General features: G+C 36.9%; 1 long non-coding RNA gene across 2 annotated transcripts in view; it reads left to right on the forward strand.

Annotated features, from left to right (window-relative positions):
• The window catches only part of LOC109393980 (uncharacterized), a 112,147-nt gene extending 94,244 nt beyond the window's left edge, over positions 1-17,903 (forward strand). Inside the window, exons 3-4 of one of the 2 annotated variants that reach the window (XR_002126363.1) lie at positions 14,127-14,206; positions 17,382-17,903. This is a non-coding gene — a long non-coding RNA (uncharacterized LOC109393980). Of the gene's footprint in view, positions 1-14,126; positions 14,207-14,365; positions 14,641-17,381 lie in introns of those variants that run through there. The other variant, XR_002126364.1, reaches the window with a different exon arrangement.
• The last annotated feature ends 1,376 nt before the right edge of the window (positions 17,904-19,279 follow it).

Raw genomic sequence — 19,279 nt, forward strand, 5'->3', positions numbered from 1 at the left:
AAAAAAGAGGAAAATTTATAGTGATAAATGCCTATATTAAAAAAGAACAAAGATCTCACTTCATAGACTGTGTAGGTGCATGACCAATGTGCTGTACAACTGAAGCTGAAGTAGATAATATTGTATGTCAACTATAAGAAAAAAATATATATATAGTCATGGGAGATGGAGTATAGTATGAGGAAGGTAGTCAATGGTATTGTAACAGTTACCTATGATGTCATAGGGGTAGTAGCTTGGGGGAGAGGGTTATCACTTTGGGAGGAGTGTAAATGTCTAACTATTATATTGCTTTCTACACCTGACACTAATTTGAAAAAAATAAAAGTAAATAAATAAATTTAAATTCATAAAAATAAAAAAAATAAATAAAAACAACAAGAAGAAAGATCTCAAAGATCTCAAATAAACAATCTAACATTATATAGACCTCAAACTAGAAAAAAGAACAAACTAAATCCACAGTTAGCAGAAGGAAGGAAACATAGATTAGAACAGAAATAAAATAGAGAATAGGAAAAAAAAAATGAATCAGTTGGTTTTTTAAAAAATATCACCCAAGTTGACAAACTTTTGGCTAGATTAACTAAGAACAAAAGATAGAAGTCTTAAATAACTAAAATCAGAAATGAAAGAAGGCATTGCAAATGACGCTGCAGAAATAAAAAGGATTATAAGAGACTACTAAGAACTATATGTGAACAAATTGATAGCCAACAAGAAATGAAAAAATTCTTAGAAACATGCAACCTACCATGACTAAATCATGAAGATAAAAAATATCTGAACAGAGTTATAATTAGCAAAAAGATTGAATCAGTAATCAGAAAACTCCCAACTAAGAAAAGCCCAGGACCAGATGGCTTCAATGAATTTGGAGCATTCTACCAAACATTTAAAGAAAAATTATCACCAATTTTCTTCAAACTCCTCCAAAAAATTTGAGGGAACACTTCCAAACACATTTTATATCAGCATTACCTTGATACTAAAGCCAGACAAATATACTATAAGAAAGCTACAGACCACCATCTCTGATGAATAGCAATCCAAAAATCCTCAATACTGGCAAATCAAATTCTATAGCACATTAAAAATCTTAGAGATAGGACTTCTGGTCAACATGGCAGAGTAGGTAACCTCTGAGATAATCTCTTCCCATAATCACATCAAAATTACAACTAAATTACAGAACCATAATTGAGAACCACCTGAAGACTCACTAACAGATTTTCTGTAAGGATATAAAGAAGAAGCCACATGGAGACTAGTAGGAGGGGCAGAGATGGGACCAGTCAGATCTCACACCAATGGTGTGGTGATTAAGAAATAGGAGGGGTATTTCAGCTGCAGGGGTCACCCCTAAGAAGCAAGGGGTCCCAACCCCACACTGGGGGCTTCACCCTGGGCACCACAGCCAGAAAGAGAAGTCCCCATAGCATCTGGCTGTGCAACTCAGTGGGGATTGTGTCCCAGAGAGACAAAGGGTTGCAGGAGATCAAGACATGTTTCTCTTAAAAGGCCAGTGCACAAACTCACTCATGCTGAGCTCCAGCACTGGGGCAGCATCTCAAAAAGGGGCAGGGATATAAAGTATGGTGATTAAGTTCGCGAACTCATCCTAGAAAAAGTGCTACATACCTCATTGCTGAATATCACTATGGTCACCTTTGAAGTACTCCCCTTGGGAAGCTATGCACCAACACCAGCGCCTAGTCCACCCTTTAAAGCAATTTTGGAACTTTTTTTCTGGAATGGCTATCAGAGCTGTTGTCATATTACCCTTGATGTCTTGAATGTCATCAAAATGTCTTCTTTTCAATATTTCCTTTATCTTTGGGTAAAGAAAGAAGTCATTGGGGGCCAGATCAGGTGAGTAGGGAGGGTGTTCCAATACAGTTATTTGTTTGTTGGCTAAAAACTTCCTCACAGACAGTGCCGTGTGAGCTGGTGCATTGTGATGCAAGAGCCACGAATTGTTGGCGAAAAGTTCAGGGCATCTAACTTTTTCATGCAGCCTTTTCAGCACTTCCAAAGAGTAAACATGGTTAACTGTTTGTCTAGTTGGTACAAATTCATAATGAATAATCCCTCTGATATCAAAAAAGGTTAACAATATCATTGCAACCTGTTCACAAACTTAATTAGCAGACTTCATATTTGTAAAATAAATAAATTGAGGCAAATAGCCAATAAATAACATATTCCAAGTCACCCCCAATCTGACTTTAGATCACAGTGCATTTTAATAAATTCCAAATTAAGTAAATTTTTCTTAGACCTAAGTAGTAGAAGAAACCCTTTCAAAGCTCTGAAGGACCCTTAAAAATATATTCTAGGATCCACAAACCCCAGCTCGAGAAACACTGACTTGAACAGAGAATGTGTAATTCTATGAAACTATCTTTCAATTGCAAATTATAATTGCAAAGAAAGTGTATCTTTCTAACTGGTAAGATATTTCTAAAGAATATGATACTCCTAATAAATTATATTTATATTTTAATTAAAATATAAAAATTTAAAATTCTTACAGGTATAAAATTCCAAGTACTTTCCAGACCTTAGCTCTACATACATCCCAGTTTAAGAAATAGTTTACTAGAAAACATTCTCAGACCTCAAATTGTGCCTATATTGTTTTTTTGAGTGATTACCATAGGGAAGCAGAGAATCTACTCCTAAAAAGGCTGCATGGAAAAAAGGTGAGCGCACTTTAAGGCAACTGACTATATTTTCCCGTTTTGACAGAACTGATGTTGATACCCACTCCAGTTCTTCTTGATGCAGGTGAATTTGAAGTGCTTTGATTGCTTTCAGGTTCTGAGGAATAGCTGCCAAAATTCTAGAACCGCTACTTATTTTTCTAATTAGTTCCTAATTGGGAATGCTATTATGTTGCTCCTTAAAAATGCAAAGAAGTCTGTTACAGCTGTAAAGGTCTGTGTTCACCACTCCAAACCTTCCCGGCCTGAAAAGATGATAAACTCTTTAGCGTTTTCCCCGAAGGGGGTGATTGGTTTTCTGCTTGTAGTCTATTGTGCTGTTGGTAAATCCTAGGTTTTTCTTTTATGCACAAAAGTCAGAGAAGGAGGAATTTGCTTCTGGTTCAATCAGTATTTCTCCTGGAAGGTAGAAAGGGGCCCCGGAGAGCTATTAATCCAATCTGCTGGGGTGTGTATGGCACAGTGAAGAAGCAGGCTACTAAAACAATGGCCACGAGTGGTGGGACTCAGTGATATATAGACTTCACCTGCTCTGGAAGCAAAGCCTATAATAAAGTTTACAGTTTATAAAACACAGCCTTAAAATATTTATGTGGCTCTGTAGGTGAATTGGATCTGTTTTTCAACTCTGTATGCAACCACGCTGTAAGGAAAGCACTGACCTTTGTGAAGGGAAATACAGAGCCTCTCCTGAGCTCCTCAATAAATTCAAGGTTCTGCTTGAATGGAGATTTTGTGTTTTGGGGCGACATGTAGGGTTTAGGGGAATGGGGAAAAAACAGGGATTTGGCTCTTTTACTATAGAGAGAGCAATGGACATTTTGCATTTCCTTAAAATGTTGATTATCCTCACTTAGTACTGTCTGATAGAGCTTATTGCGATGAGGGACATATGTTCCACCCAGACTGTCCAGTTACAGTAGCCATTAGCCCTACGTGCTACTGAGCACTTGAAAAATGACTTGTGGAACTAAGAAACTGAATTTTTAATTTTATTAAATTTTTTATTATTAGTTTCAGGTGTAAAAACACGTTCAACGTTTACACCCTTCACCAAGTGATAACCCCACCAAGTCTACTATCAATCTGACATTGTGCATAGCTATTACAATACCACTGATTATATTCCCTGTGCTGTACTTTACATCCTGTGAATGCATATATATATATATATATATATATATATATATGACATTCAATATTATTTAATATTAGTTTCAGGTGTGCAACACAGTGGTTAGGCATTTATATAATCTATGAAGTGACCCCCCCCAATAAGTCCAGCACCCATCTGACACCCTAAATAGTCTTTACAACATTATTGATTACATTCCCCCACTGTGCATCATATCCCTGTGACTATTTTGTAACTACCAATTTGTACTTCCTAACCCCTTCACCTTTTAAAATTAACTTTAAGTAGCCACATGTGGTAAGTGGAGACCATATTGAATAGTCCAGTTTGAAGCACTAATTTTAATATCTGAGCTTATAGAATTCTTTATAATGGTGCTGAAAACTATGGACCTCCACTACCTAGAGAAATGTTTAATGCAAACACACACTTCACAAGTTTTCACAAATGATCTGAGTCCCATCTGTGGATCTCTAGATATCTGTGCAGTCTGAGGACTTGTATTTTGGTGACTCTTTGTGTTTGAATTATATGAATCAAACTATATAGATAGTATTCTTAAAATGTGTTCCCTCACATGTAAAACGAGCCTATTAATAATACCCAGTTCATATACTTGCTGTAAGGATTAAATAAAAAATTATCACTCTTAGGTTAATTGTTGAGTCTGTAAAAAAATGAAAGAACCATTTCATGTGGAAACTGGCAGGGGCCCGAGGAATTTTGGTCTGTATCAGTCTGGGTTCAGTCAGGCGAATGGAGCTATTTACAAGTTTTTTGGGAACAGGGTATAACAGGAATTAGATCTCACATAAATGTGGGAGAAAGTGAAGAAGGGGAGATCTGAAAAATACTCACTAACCATGTCAGCCTGAAGCACTAGAGCACATGGACAAGTTAGAGCTTGAAGGAAAATTCTAGAAGCAAAGTACCTCTGGACATCTAAGTGGTGCCATGAAGGGAGAACTTGTGGGGTGGCCTGTAGTAACTGCCCTTTCTGAGGACACTGATGCCTATTTATAACTGGTGCCTTCCTGGGCTTTTAGTCAAGTGCCTGCTGGTGGGTTTGGGGTCACTGAAAGTTGACAGGACCAGCAATGAAGACAAGATGGACTCAGACGAGAGTGAAGATAAACAGGATTTCAATGGATATTTCCAGTCTGCTGTCTTAGTGTCCAACAGCCATGTTCCTTCCAAGAATAATGGCTTTGGCTTCTTTTCTGCTTCCCAATCTTCCACAAGTTCCCTTGGAACCATACAGGTAAGGGGATTCTGGGAAATAAAGCTTCCAATCTTAGCCAAGTTGATAAAACACATTTAAGCACATGGTCTAGTCTCCTTATTTTATAAATATTATCATTTATAAATGATATGATTTTAAAAATGATTTTAAAATCACTATAAGTGATTTTATAAATAGAAATATCTGATCTTTATTTTATAAATGATTTCCAGAATGCTGTCAGTGATTGGCAGAAGAATGTCTAATAGTGGTTATGATTAGAACAACAAGAGGACATGATTAGAACATAGGTTACCTGATCCTCAAAACATGGAGTCCTCTTTATACCTATACATAGGCCGGCAAACATGCACTAAAGCAATTCTATCGCTCTTACTCTTCTGCTGATAAGATAAAAGGCTAAGTAATTTCTAAGATCAGTTCACATTTCCATTCAAAGAGAGTGATGCTTGGAACTAGCCAAGCTATCACTGAAGTACACAGAAAAAGCTCAAGACCAAATTACTCATAGGGCTTTTTATGTTTCTTTCCATCATTAACCTTTGGCTAAAATTCAGGTATATCTTTGTAAAATAAAAGATTAGTGTTACCTCCCTAGCAAACAGAACTGAAAGAATGCATCGTGCTCACATTTACCCATTGTGCCAGCTAAGAAGATAAATCGATCTCCATTCTACTTGTGACAAACTTATAGAAATAATGGTGTGTAAGCAAATGAAATGCAAGGAAATTATTTATGTAATGGAGACATTTGTTCTCATATATTGTCAAATTATAAATAGCTGCAGACCTGTTGGATTTTCCTAAGGCTGTGCTCTTTACTTTTATCAACTTTATTTATGATTTATGAAGGCAGGTACATCAGATTGAAAAACGATAAAGAAAATGTGATTTGCCTAAAAACAGAATCGAGATAAGCTTGGAAGTTTCAAAATACACTGAATCAGAACACAGAATTTCATTGGAGTGATGATATAAAATCTATACTCACCAAAAAAATAAAAATTTCCATGTAAAATACCTTATACTTAAAAATTCATCAAAAGCACTTTGTGAAATTGGTATTATAATGCCCATTTATGCACAAGAAATAATTAAGACTCAAGGAAATGTAGCAACTTGTTCACATTATTGTCCAAGTCAGTGGTGAAAATGGATGCCAGTTTGGTCCCCTTGGTCCCAGTCTACAAATCTATTTAGTGTAAGCGAGTCTAAAAATATACCTATCCTACAGCTTAGGAAATCCAAGTCTTGCTTCAATCATGTACTGAAAAGCTCCATGTTCATTTCCATATAAAATGTGAGGAAAAAGGACTTCCAATAAATTACAATGAAATTGGCTGAAGAAAGAAAGGAATATCTGGTCAGAGATAATATGCCTCCAAAAGTACACACCATGGGATAAAGCACCATGGTCACTTTTTATTAGGTTCATGAGCAGTTCAGTTGCTCTTTAATCGAAAGTGTCAAATGATAGCTTACGCCCTAAGACTCTTTGAACCCCTTCTTCAAAATCCTTGCCTTGCTGCTGTGTACCAATCCTAATTATGTGATTATTACAACCCTCACATTTCAAGACCAGCCTTAAAATTGATTTCAAAATCTGTATAAATATTCCAACTTTGCCCTCCCCTCTCTCATTCACTACTACTATGGAGGTAGCTCTCTTAGTGAGGTAAGCAATAAACTTCATTTTGTCTTCTAGGCTGGCTGTTTTGCTTATATTTTGGGGAGTCTGAATGGGACACAACCCAGCCATTATCAGAGAATTCGTAGTTTCTTGAATGCCCCATTCTCAATCACACTCTGTTTCTTTTCACATATATGTGTCTTTCTACAAGTTTGGAATGCTTCACGCCATCTTATTTTTTTCTATCTGATAAAAGTCAACATAAATAACATCAAATTGAATTCTCCTTCAATATTTACAGTTAGAGACAAGTGTTTCCCACTTGGTGCTATCACTTTGCCTATATCTCAATTATTATAAATCTCATGCTATATTATAAATATATGCATGCTTTACATGCTCCATCAGTAGTATTTGAGCTCATTGAAAGCAAATAATGCTATGTTCCTTTTACCTCAGCATCCCAATCGACCTGGTGACTGACATATTAGCAACGTATTTATTCTTTGAGAAAATAAATATGCATAGTTATCCTGTGCTGTCTTAATAGGAGGTATTCATAAATTAAGTTATATTTTGTTTTAAGGTATCAAATACATCAATCATCAGCAAGGTAGAGATGAAAGAAAATGTAGAAAACAGCACTCTACTCTTCATTAGAATGATTTCTCCGTTTTGGAAGCTAATCACCACCTGAGAGTTGAAGCGGTAAAGGACAATAATCTAAGCCTTACAATCATTGGCAAAATTCCTACACTCTCTTTCAATTCGTAGAACTGCACCCTGTTTATGTTCTAACACATTGCTAGTTCATTAGACAACCATGCTTTTGGTGGGTTTTATTATTTTTTTTTAAGTTAAGTCTGTTATTTAAGAGTTGATTCTCATATCCAAAAAGCAGATAATGTGGCAAATGGAAATGGAGTCTAAAGAGGAGTTGAACAAGTTTATTCACTGCAGCATATTTCTTTTATACCTCCTTTACATTATATTTTTTAAGCTCTTATTTCTCCTTCATTCAGTAATGAAAATGTGTACATAAATATAGAACTTTCTAAGATTGGACAGAATAAGATTTAAAGCCAGAGGACCTATATTTTGAGAACTACATACCTGGTATACCATTTTCTTTACATATAATTTCTGAATAACTTACCCTTGCTAACCTAGGATTTAAAATGGAGATGAAATGAATAATCAATTCATGGTATTATGTAGAAAATTTAATGTGATAACGTAAATAAAACATGTTCTGTGAATGGTTAAGTTCAGGACAAGCAGAGGCCATTCCCATTCCCTTCTAACTTTGTTGAAAAGGAGATTATTTTCTCTAAGCCAATTATGTGTATGATATCATTATGATGTCTGAAACAACATCCTGAGACATGGCCCATCTGCAGGAGCTGCACTAGAGAGTTGATGGAATATTCACCAAACAACTGTGCACAATTTCACATCTGCACAGTGATTACTTCAAGGTCCCCTAGTCCTTTTACACATGGTATCAAATGCAATTCTCCCTTTTGGAAACAATTTTTACTATAAGTGTCAGTTTGATCACGAATGGGGAATCAGATGGCAAGTTGGCAAGCAGAACTAACTCTCAGCCAATTTGTGAAAAATTGGGACTCTGTTCCATATATTTCTCTGGTTATCTCAATCTTTTGAAAGAGCAAGTTCTAGAATGCATTCAACTACCCACCTTGGAGCTGGCACAGTGGAAGAGCAAAGTTGCCACCATGACATTTTTCCAAAATTCAAGTAATAGGAAAGAAATGGCATTCAATAGAAATCAGAAAAGGCTGGATGGATGGAGATAAAAGGATTCAGCTGCAACCAGAGAGAATGGTATATGTGAGCTTTCTTCTCTTTCAAAATGGTATAATCTCAAAGTTGAGTTGAAGAGGATTGGGTTTGAGGGGAATGATGGAATGATAAAAAGGATAAAAAGCAGAGGTTTTATAACTCAGAGGGTTTATGGGATTTTGGAGGAGGGAAGGAAGATATTTGACTCAGGTAGGCCTTTTGAACTTCTGGAGCTCTTGGCTGTTCTTTCAGGTAAAAGCCATGGTCATTAACAAGCGTTCCTTTACATAGAACTTCCCCTCTGTTGTGTCTGCTGAGTCTTTTGGGAACCTTCTGGAAATACTAAATGGGTTTCAGGAATGTGAGAAACCCCAGCAAGGTTTACCCCAATGCCAACCCAACTCAGATAAGCATCTGTCCCTTCAGCCTCACCACTGTGACCCTCAATGTGCTGTAAAGCTGCTGCTAAAGTGCACATGGCTTCCTGACTTCTCTGTCATTTAAGTCCCTGGGGTTTCTTCTTGAGAAAAATGTAAGGGATTGAGAAGAGCACTGGGCCTCTCTGGATCTGAGCCACAACACTTTCATTTATGAGTTTCACAACTTAGGAGAAGTCATAACATTTTTGAGATTTGGAACAAGTCAGAAATAAATTTGCTTTCCTGGAACTGTTGGAAGGAACACAATAATATAGTGTATAAGAACTTTTTTTAGTCTGTAAACGGATATGTAACCTTTAAAAATTAACGCTTCCCCTTACCAAGTTCTCAATAAATTCTTGGCATTCATGGTATAGCCTAGTGTTTATTTATAAAAGGTACAACATGCATACACGTATAAATATTATACGCACACAGACACACATTTGCTACTGGTCAAAATGTGCAGGGTGTAAAGAAACACATGCCTCTGTTTTTTGTCCCCCCCCCCACACACTTAATACAATACTTCTGGCACTAGGTGTGTGGGTTTTTCACACATCAAGCCATTCTCTGGCACCAGCTGACTATCCTTCAATTTAAATCAATTCTGATACTATCCCCCTGGGATAGCCTCAGACCCCCACAAGTTAAGGGCTCAGGCCCACAAGGCTGCTCCCCCACTTCCGATGGCAATCACAAGTCCCAGGTTATTACTTGTGCTTTTGATTGACCAGCTATAAATTGGGTTTCCCATGCCCCCCTCCCTTGGGTTCGAACATTTGCTAAACAGCTCACAGAACTAGGGAAACACTTCCCTTTACCAGTTTATTACGTAATGAAGGATATGAAAAGGAATATAGACTCTCCCCAGGACAGGAGCTTCTGTCCCTGGGAAGTTGGGGTACGCCACATTCCTGGTGCAGGAAGATGGATGCACCGACTCAGAAGCTCTCTGAGCCCTGGGCCTTTGGGTTTTCAATGGTGGCTTCATCATGTAGGCATGTTTGATCATTATCTCAATTTCGAGTCCCTCTCCCCTCTCTGGAGAACAGGGCCTGGGGTTGAAATTCCAAGCTTTTAATCATGGCTCCATCTTTCTGGTGACTATCCTCCATCCAGGAGCCCACCAAGGGCCAGTGTCATTAGAATAAAGGACACTTTTATTACCCAGGAAATTCCAAGAGATTTAGAACACCTGTTAGAAATTGGGGTCAAAGGCCAAATATTAGAACAAAAGATGCTCCTAGTGTAGTGCTCTGATTGATCACTTAGGAAATTACAAGGATGTTAACAGCTCTGTGCCGGGAACTGGGGCAGAGTTTACAAGAGGTCTGACAATTAAGTTCACAAACTTGTTGCAACAATGTTGTTAACCTTTTTTGATACCAGAGGGATTATTCGTCATGAATTTGTACCAACTGGACAGTTAACCAAGTTTACTATTTGGAAGTGCTGTAAAGACTCCATGAAAAAGTTAGACAACCTGGACTTTTCTCCAACAATTCATGGCTCTTGCATCACAACAATGCACTAGCTCACACAGCACTGTCTGTGAGGGAGTTTTTAGCCAGTAAACAAATAATTGTATTGGAACACCCTCCCTACTCACCTGATCTGGCCCCCAGTGAGTTCTTTCTTTACCCGAAGATAAAGGAAATATTGCAAGGAAGACATTTTGATGACATTAAGGGTAATATGATGACAGCTCTGATGGCCATTCCAGAAAGAGTTCCAAGATTGATTTGAAGGGTGGACTAGGCGCTGGTGTTGGTGCATAGCTTCCCAAGGGGAGTGCTTCAGAGGTGACCGTAGTGATATTCAGCAATGACGTATGTGGCACTTTTTCTAGGATGAGTTCGTGAACTTAACTGTCAGACCTCATCTATATGAAGGGAGGGAGGGACACAGGGAGAGAGGGCAAGAAAGAAAATTTATACTGCATATTCTATTACTTTACACAGGCAAACAAGGACAACACAAGAACCTCATTTGTAGGCCTGGGATAAACACGCATAATGGGTCTAGCACTAAATTAGAGTAGTTAATGTACCTCAAAAGTCAGTTTGATCTAGCAGCACAGGACACACCCTAAACCACTTGTTATTCAGTTTACAAGGAAACAAAAATGTTGTAGCAATGAAAAATACCTTTTGAGATCCTTAGGCTTTTCTACATATCCAGCATGTCCTAGACTTACTAAGTCCCCAAAATGCCCACCAGATATTACTCGATCCCTAATTATTTCAATTTTTTTTTGAGGTAGCCTTTCTTTTTAGCTGATTGACTTCCCCCCTCCCCCTTTCTTTCTTGCCAAAGTGTCTCCATCTAGTAACGCCCAGAAACAGTCTTCTTGCCTGGGTGTGCCACTTGTATTTTTAGGGCCTACTAAGTCTTAATTAGCTAAGCCTGTTCACATATACAAAAACGGACGGCAATATCTGTACCACACCAAACAACCAAACAGATGTCACACATCTAGGTATGAGTATATCCAAAGCCAAGTTACCACTGACTGATTTTTGTGTTCAGATTGCAAAGTAAGTACTAGATTAAAAAATGTTATTAACAGCTGATTTTGACAACTCCATCATGCAGAAATGATTCATAATATGGCTAAGAAAGAATATTTCAGTCCTCATAGTTATAAATACGTCCCAAGATCACCATTTACTCCAATGTGTAATGTTTGTATGTGAATAATTGTCCAAGGGTGAGGGAATCCCAGTAGAGAGTGCCCACGCCTTTGGGAGCTGGGAGAAGGTGTGCGGAGCCTCAGGCAGAATAGACAGACATTACTTTATTCACCGACGCTCTAGGTACCGCCCGCCTGGTACAATGGCCGGGTTTTATACTATACAGACAAAAGTGGCACACAGCCAAGGCATTTATATCAGAGCATACATAAATAGGGTGCACGGCGCCTGCGCTCATCCCACCCTCCTCAACCCGGCAGGTCATAGTTCCGCCGGATGGCCAGGTGAGGGAGCCTGACCAGCTCTATTTTCCCTACCATAATGTATGTAACTTTTTATAAATATCAGTTGTTAAAAAAGATTGCAGGCACACGTTATGCCACGCTGTGTGCCTACCACCTTCAGAAGTCTACCTGTGGCAAATGTGGCTATCTTGCCAAGCGGAAGAGAAAGCATAACTGGAGTGGCTAAGACAAAAAGACGAAATACCACCGGGACTGGTCTAATGAAGCACCTAAAAATTGTATACCGCAGATTCAGGCATGGATTCCATGAAGGAGCAACACCTAACTCCAAGAGGGCAGCCATTGCAGAATCCGATTTCAACGATTAGTTGCACAATAATTTTTTTTTATTTTAAAATAAAAAAATATATATATTGCAATCAATTTGCAGCTTGAATTACAGTTGACCTTTGAACAATGTGCCCCTCTAACTGAGCCAGGCATTCTGTACTAATTTTCTCTTTTAGTCTACGCACTTATCTCTTGTAGCACAGGTACTATCATCACCACTAGGTTACACAGAAGGAAACTGAAGCTTCAATACATTAAGCACCCTGCCTAACATTCGAAATTCAGAACCAGGACTAGTAGAATTTAAAACTTCTTTTCTTTTCACCTTTATCAAAGTACATGCTCCTCAAGAGGACCTTATAGACTAGTGAATCCAAGAGATTAAATACACAATGAAAAAGTAATACATCGTAAGATGCATTTGTGTACCACCAACAATATGTACAAATAAAAAATTGCTAATGGAAAAAAAAATCTGTGAATATAGGAAAAAAGTTTGGTATTCACAGACACGGCACAAATGTAGATGTAGTTACTAAAATACAAAGACCAACCTCCTTCAGAGCTGCTTACCTGTGAATCTGCAGGGCTGCTGCATTCCTTTCCTGTGGCTGCTGTAACAAGTTATACCAAATTGGGTGGCTTGCAACAACAAAATTTATTCTTTCACAGCTCTGGTGGCCAGCGTCAGGGTACACGCTAGCAGGGCCACGCTCACTCAGGACGTGCTAAGACAGAACCCACTCCTTGTCCGTTTCACCTTCTAACAGGGGCCAGTATTCCTTGACTCACGTCCTCATCACCTTACCTTCGATGTTTCTTGTGTAAAGAGCGCCTTCCGTCTCCCTTTTATAAGGGGGCGTGTGATTGCATAAAGAGCCCACCTGAATAATCCAGGCTCTTCGCCCCATCTCAAGAGTCTTAGTCACACCTGCGAACATCCCTTTTTTTTTCTTTTTCTTTTTGCCATATAAGGTAACATTCCTGGCCTCCAAAGATTAGGATGTCACTATCTTAAGTGTCTTCTTGACAAATAATTGATGAGCTCTTCAAAAGAATAAAAGGGAAGAACAGTTTGAACCTGCAGTGCATTCCGTTGCCACTCAGAGCCCATAAGCAGGCTAGTAAACTCCCCCAGCTGCCATGAGGGTTGGGGCTAAACTGCCCAACAGCTGCCTTCTTTTCTGGAGAACGACCTGCTAATCATTACTAATGATTTGCAGCTAATGGAATGGGCCTCATCCCCAGCCTGCAGCCAGTGGCTGACTGATACAGGGGTACAAAAGTCCAGCTCTACCACCCCAATAATAGTTAAGCATGTCAACTTTTGTGGCTCTATAATTTAGCAAAATGTTTCATAGACAAACTCAAATCTGCATCTAGCAAATGCTAATATTGCAGCCTACCTTTTTTGACTGATTAAAATTGTAAACACAAATGAAAACACCAGAGTGACAATGAATGATGTAATAAATAACTCAAGTTCTCTTTCTTCGTCCTTACTACCACTGTGTTGTTGTTTATTTCAAATTTACTATTTAAATGTGCAAGACTATGTAGCCCCACAGTGATACAAACGTCACCCAAAGGGAATAAAGGCCATTCTAGCCTTTACCAATTAGCTCTCCGATAAACACATGTAGCTAAACCTGCATGTGTTGGGACCCACTATATAAATGGGAGGATTTGAAATTAACTTCCATGTGGAATAGAATGCATATTAAAATATAGTGAGAATGTGTAAATTTGAAGCTTAAATAGGTATCACAAAGACACAACAGATACTGAAACAAGTACCTCAGTTTGGAACTTAAGACGAGCCAAAGGTTTTGAAGTGAAAACAACTATAAAGGGGTAATGACACTGCTCTTTGTAGCTTTCATTATTGTTTTTAAGTTTTTTTCAGAAAATGTATCACCTTATTGACTGTACTCAGGGCAGAACACTCCTTCCAACTTCAGTGCTTCCTCAATTGGGTAAGTAGGACAAGGAGCTTTGCTTGAACTGATGTCTGATGTTCAATGAAATGTGAATTCTAATGGTTTTTAACTAAAATATTATCAAAATTCTGTGATCTGTTAAAAAATGAAGTAAAACAAAATTCAACATTTTTTTTTTACTGTATGATTTCTCAGGTCTTCAACATGCAAAAATACATTATCACCCTTTAATGAGAAGTTTTACAGACTTTTGTGAATATGGAATTCTTTACTCCAAGAGCCATCTACAGAGACTGATGTTCGAAGGATAATATTTTGGAAAACACAGAGATAGTGGAATTCCACCCAGTTTTTAAATAATATAATAAAGTTTATTAGTGCAATTGCTGTTTAACATTATTCTGGAGGTTCTAGTTAAAGCCAAAAGGAAAAAAAAAAGAAAGAAAAGAACAAGTAAGAAGTTTTAAACCTAGTGGAAAGAATGAAGCAACATGATTGCAGTGATGTTATCATATCCATTTTTAAAAATGCATCTAGAAGATTAACTGCAATGGAATTAATAACAAAATCCAATAAAATAGCTAAACAAAAAAGCAATAGATTTCCTATGTATCAGTAAAACTAGTTAGAACATATAATGTATTGAGTTTTCTTTAATAAAACAATGTAAATAATTAAAGTGTGTAGAAATAATCAATGCTAATGGGAAATGGCTAGAATTCACATAAGCAAATCTATAACACTTTCTAAGTGCTATGAAAATTTAGATAAATTAAGAAATAAAATTTTCCTGGGTGAAACAATGGAAGACTGGAAAAGATTCATTATTCATGTCCAACATACTTCGTACATTGGCTGAAACCTCATTAAAAACGCCAATGGAAAATTACTTGATAACTGACAAAATACCCTTTAAGTTATTTGGAAACATTTGGAGAATCTATTTTGTAAAAGGAAAATAGGAACTTTCATCATCAGATATGTGTGAAATATTTGTATTGAAAAGTACAATTAAATGAGTGATTTCTTGATGTAACATGGGATAGATCTGTGAGCTAACATAAGTAGTTCTGAAACAGAACAAGTAATATATAAGATGGTAATATATAATATATCATATGTAATAGGATATAATAAGCATTACAAAACAACACAGAGAAGGAACAGAGATACTCCAATAAATGCTAGAATTTTTGTTTGCCTATAAATTCTCACCAGCAGATAGATATTTATATAATTGCATAGTTATATTTATATACTAATGTATGTTATAAATTCTATATACAAAAGAGAGGCCTATACTAAAGGTATTGTAAATAACTTATTGAGAGGGCAATGAAAGAAAGTATTTATTTATTAAAGCATGTATAAAGTAACTATAAGTTTATAGACTAAAAGTTACTTTATATACTCTCTCCCCAACAACTTTGCAAAGTACAACACACACACACACACACACACACACACACACACACACACACTTTAAATGTTGATCAAATAAAATACATAAAAAAATCTAGAAATTAAAGAATTAGCTATACAAATAAATGAAAAAAATAACTAGAAGAAAATGAAGGTAAACTTTTAAATGATGACATCATGGGTAAAGGTTATTAAGGATAAGTTCAAGAATTTATATTTGTCTACAGAATAATAAAAAGATATATGGACAAAAGTAAAAATAAAACTTAAAAGATCTTAGAATATGTATCTCCAAAAATATGCCATTATAAATCAGTATCTTGCAATCAATGACAAGCAAAGGCATTAGAAAGTCAATTCAAAAATGAAGAATATGAATGGCTAATTAACAAATGAAAAAACCCATTCCCTCTTATTGAGAAATAAAAATAACAATAAATATGGTAAGATCCCATTTTTCATCTATCAAATTGACACAGCTTAGAAATTGTAAGGATAATCAAAATTGACTAGGCCAAGGTAACAACAGCCACTGATGGGAATGTTAATTGCTACAGGTGACTTGGAGGGCAATTTAGCAATATGCTCCCAGAGCCTTCAAAGGGGTTTATATACTTTGGTGTACAAATTTCATCTCTAGGCATCTTTGGCAAGAGAATAACATGTACAGATATAGATATATTATAAGTAGACTTATCCATGTAGGAGTTTTCCTTGTGTGTGTGTGTATGTGTTTTACAACAGCAAAATTTTAGAAACATTCCATATGTTCAGAAAGAAAAGATTTATTAAAAAACATATAACACATCTATGTGATAGATCATTGTGCAGCTATTAAAATCATGTTTTTGAGTAATCTTTTTAACATAGGACTATATAAAACATTGCAGAAAAAAGTACACATAGAGAAAATAAGAAAAAACACATAAGTATATTTTAAAATGTTAAATGTTCTTATGCTTTTTATAATATGTTTTATAGACTGAGCATATAATTTTATGAGAAAAACAAATTTTTTATACTAAATATAAATGCAAATTTGTCTGTAATCTCATAAAGGAGTTTGAAAACCCAAATATTGAGACAATTCCCTGGATGCAACATTATATTTTCTAGCACTGAGCTTCCTAACAGTGGAATAACAGAAGACAAAATCCCACCTCATCCCAAAAAGAAAGAACAACTACCAAACAACACACACACACAAACAACTTCATTAAAGTGTGGCTTAAAAAATAGATTATAATCAATTTGTATATGAAACCTTTAACAGAAAATATTCTGATTTAGTGATTCAAACATTCCCTTAGAGACCCAGTGTCACATGTGGGGGTTATATTACAAATAGAAGCTTTGTGTTTTGTCAGTCTGAATTTAAAACGTCATCTTCAACAGCATCACCTCCAAACATGTCATTTATGCCTGCCAAGGTTGGTAATGATATACTAAATGCTGAATGAGAAATATGATTGATGTCTTTTTGTTGTTGTTTGAATCCCAAACTGGTTCAAGGCGGCTAGGTGTACGTGTAAGCCTCTTTTCACATTTTAGCAGTTACCTTTTTCTCTGTACATTTTACAAGATACCTCCTGACTAGAGCATTAGGTTATAAGGAAACAAAAAAGGCAAAAACTTGACAAATTCCAAGAGGCACACTGTTTTATTGCCTAAAACACATTCCTGATTTATTTGCATTGCAAAAACTAAACCCTTCTTTACCCATAACCGTAATTGCCACAATCCTTCATTCTATAACGACTTCTTTCCTTGACTTCTTCCCTTCTTCCAGGGTCCAATTTGTAATGTCACCTCCATGAAGATTCATGATCTGGCATTCTTCACGGTGGCAGAGGGGATTTCTCTCTACTCTCTACAAGCTCCACTCTCCATGCATTTATAAGTCTCTAGGCATTTTTGCCTGAAATATATCATGGCAGCTCTATCTTTACGAGGTGGCTAACGTTCATATGAAAAAAGAAACTTTTCCTACGAAGAAGACTTGAACCAAGTGTATTCCTTTTTTACAATGGATGTTGATTTTCTGGTAAAAAAGAATATTTCATTTCAAATGCTTTAATAGGGTGGTCCAGAACACAGTCACCCCTAATGATTATATTTTGGGTGCTCCAAATCTAATACGCCTGTTTACCCTACCACAAGTTTATTATTAACTGGATATTTTTGTATTATTAGTTTTTTAACTTGCCATGCATATTTTAAAAGCTGGGAGTCATCTGCACTTACCCCTAACTAAGGTAGGGGAAATTCCTGTAGGATGGACCACCCAGATGTTGCCCAGAGACCATCTTTCTTTTTGCTGTAGAATTCCTTGATACAGGACCTAATCTTCCGGTAGCTGATTGCAGCCTTCCAATACTATGATCTTCCTGCCCACACCAATCCATCTTCCTTTTTCAAAAACATACAACTAATTTAATACATATATAGTCACAGGATGTGGAGTACAGCATAGGGAATAGAGTCAATGGAACTGTAACAGCTATATATGATGTCAGAGGGGAGGTAGATTGAGGGAGGGGGATTATCACTTTGTGAGGGGTGGAAATGTCTAACTATTACATTGTTTTGTATACTTGAAACTAATTTTTTAAAAAAGCATACATCTGATTATGCCATGCCTATATGAACATTTTTCTAATGGCCCCCTTCCATTAATTAGGGTAGAGTTAGAGTAGAGCTAGCTGCAGTGACCAAGAAAATGGAAAATGTCAGTGCCATAACAGAATAAAAGTTGATTTCTCACTTGTGTCCAATGTAGGTGTTCTTGGTTAGCGGGGCGGGGCTATGGTTAATCCAGTCATTCAAGAACCCAGGTTGCTGGAGACAGCCATCTTCTGCATGTAGCTTCCAAGGTTGCTGTGGGTGTCATTAGTTAAACAGGAGCTGATGGGCAGTTGAGAAGACTAATGATTGTTCCCTCCCCACCTTGACCTGAGAGTGACCCTGCTGCTTACATTCAATTAATGAATGCTAATCACCACCAAGATTCATCAGAGACTAAAACATGTAGTCTCTGGCTGGAAAGCCATTTTTAGCTGTAATTTCACACTACAGAAGGGTACCCCAAGTGTTTGATGGCCAGTTTGCTTTCTCTGACATAATTTGCATCACCAGATATCTGAGTAGAAATGCAAGGTGATGATATAGCCCTTTTAAAATATGATCCTTTGCTAAACAGGCCTCTTTTTCCATGTTTCTTCTTGGCAAGCCATATATCTCAGCACCCCATAACTATGCTGTTCCAGGATTTCACCATCAAGCCCCTAGATCTCTGCACAGCTGTTCCCTTGCCTGGATTTCTCTTTTTCTTGTTGATAGTTTCCTCAATCCCAAAAGTAGAATTGGAGAGTACTCAAACTCATTTGTGTATAGCAACTAATATGTATAACACGTATGATGCATGGCTGTCACATGTCTGCGTTTCCTACTCCGTAGTGAAATCAGGGATCATTTATGTTAGTGAAGGGTTTCAGAACATGATACTCCAAAATATGCTGCTTTGGCATATTGATTATGTTGAGCTGAAGACACTTGAGAAACAGCAGTTATAAAATTTCTCATGAGAAAAGTGCCCTCCTTATATTGAGTAGGACATTGTATCACCTGACTAGGAGGCAATATTGAAATGATCTTTACAAGCAACCCTACTGAAATAACCTTTATTTT

Source organism: Hipposideros armiger, unplaced genomic scaffold (assembly GCF_001890085.2).
Source record: "Hipposideros armiger isolate ML-2016 unplaced genomic scaffold, ASM189008v1 scaffold_403, whole genome shotgun sequence".
NCBI classification, from domain to species: Eukaryota; Metazoa; Chordata; class Mammalia; order Chiroptera; family Hipposideridae; genus Hipposideros; species Hipposideros armiger.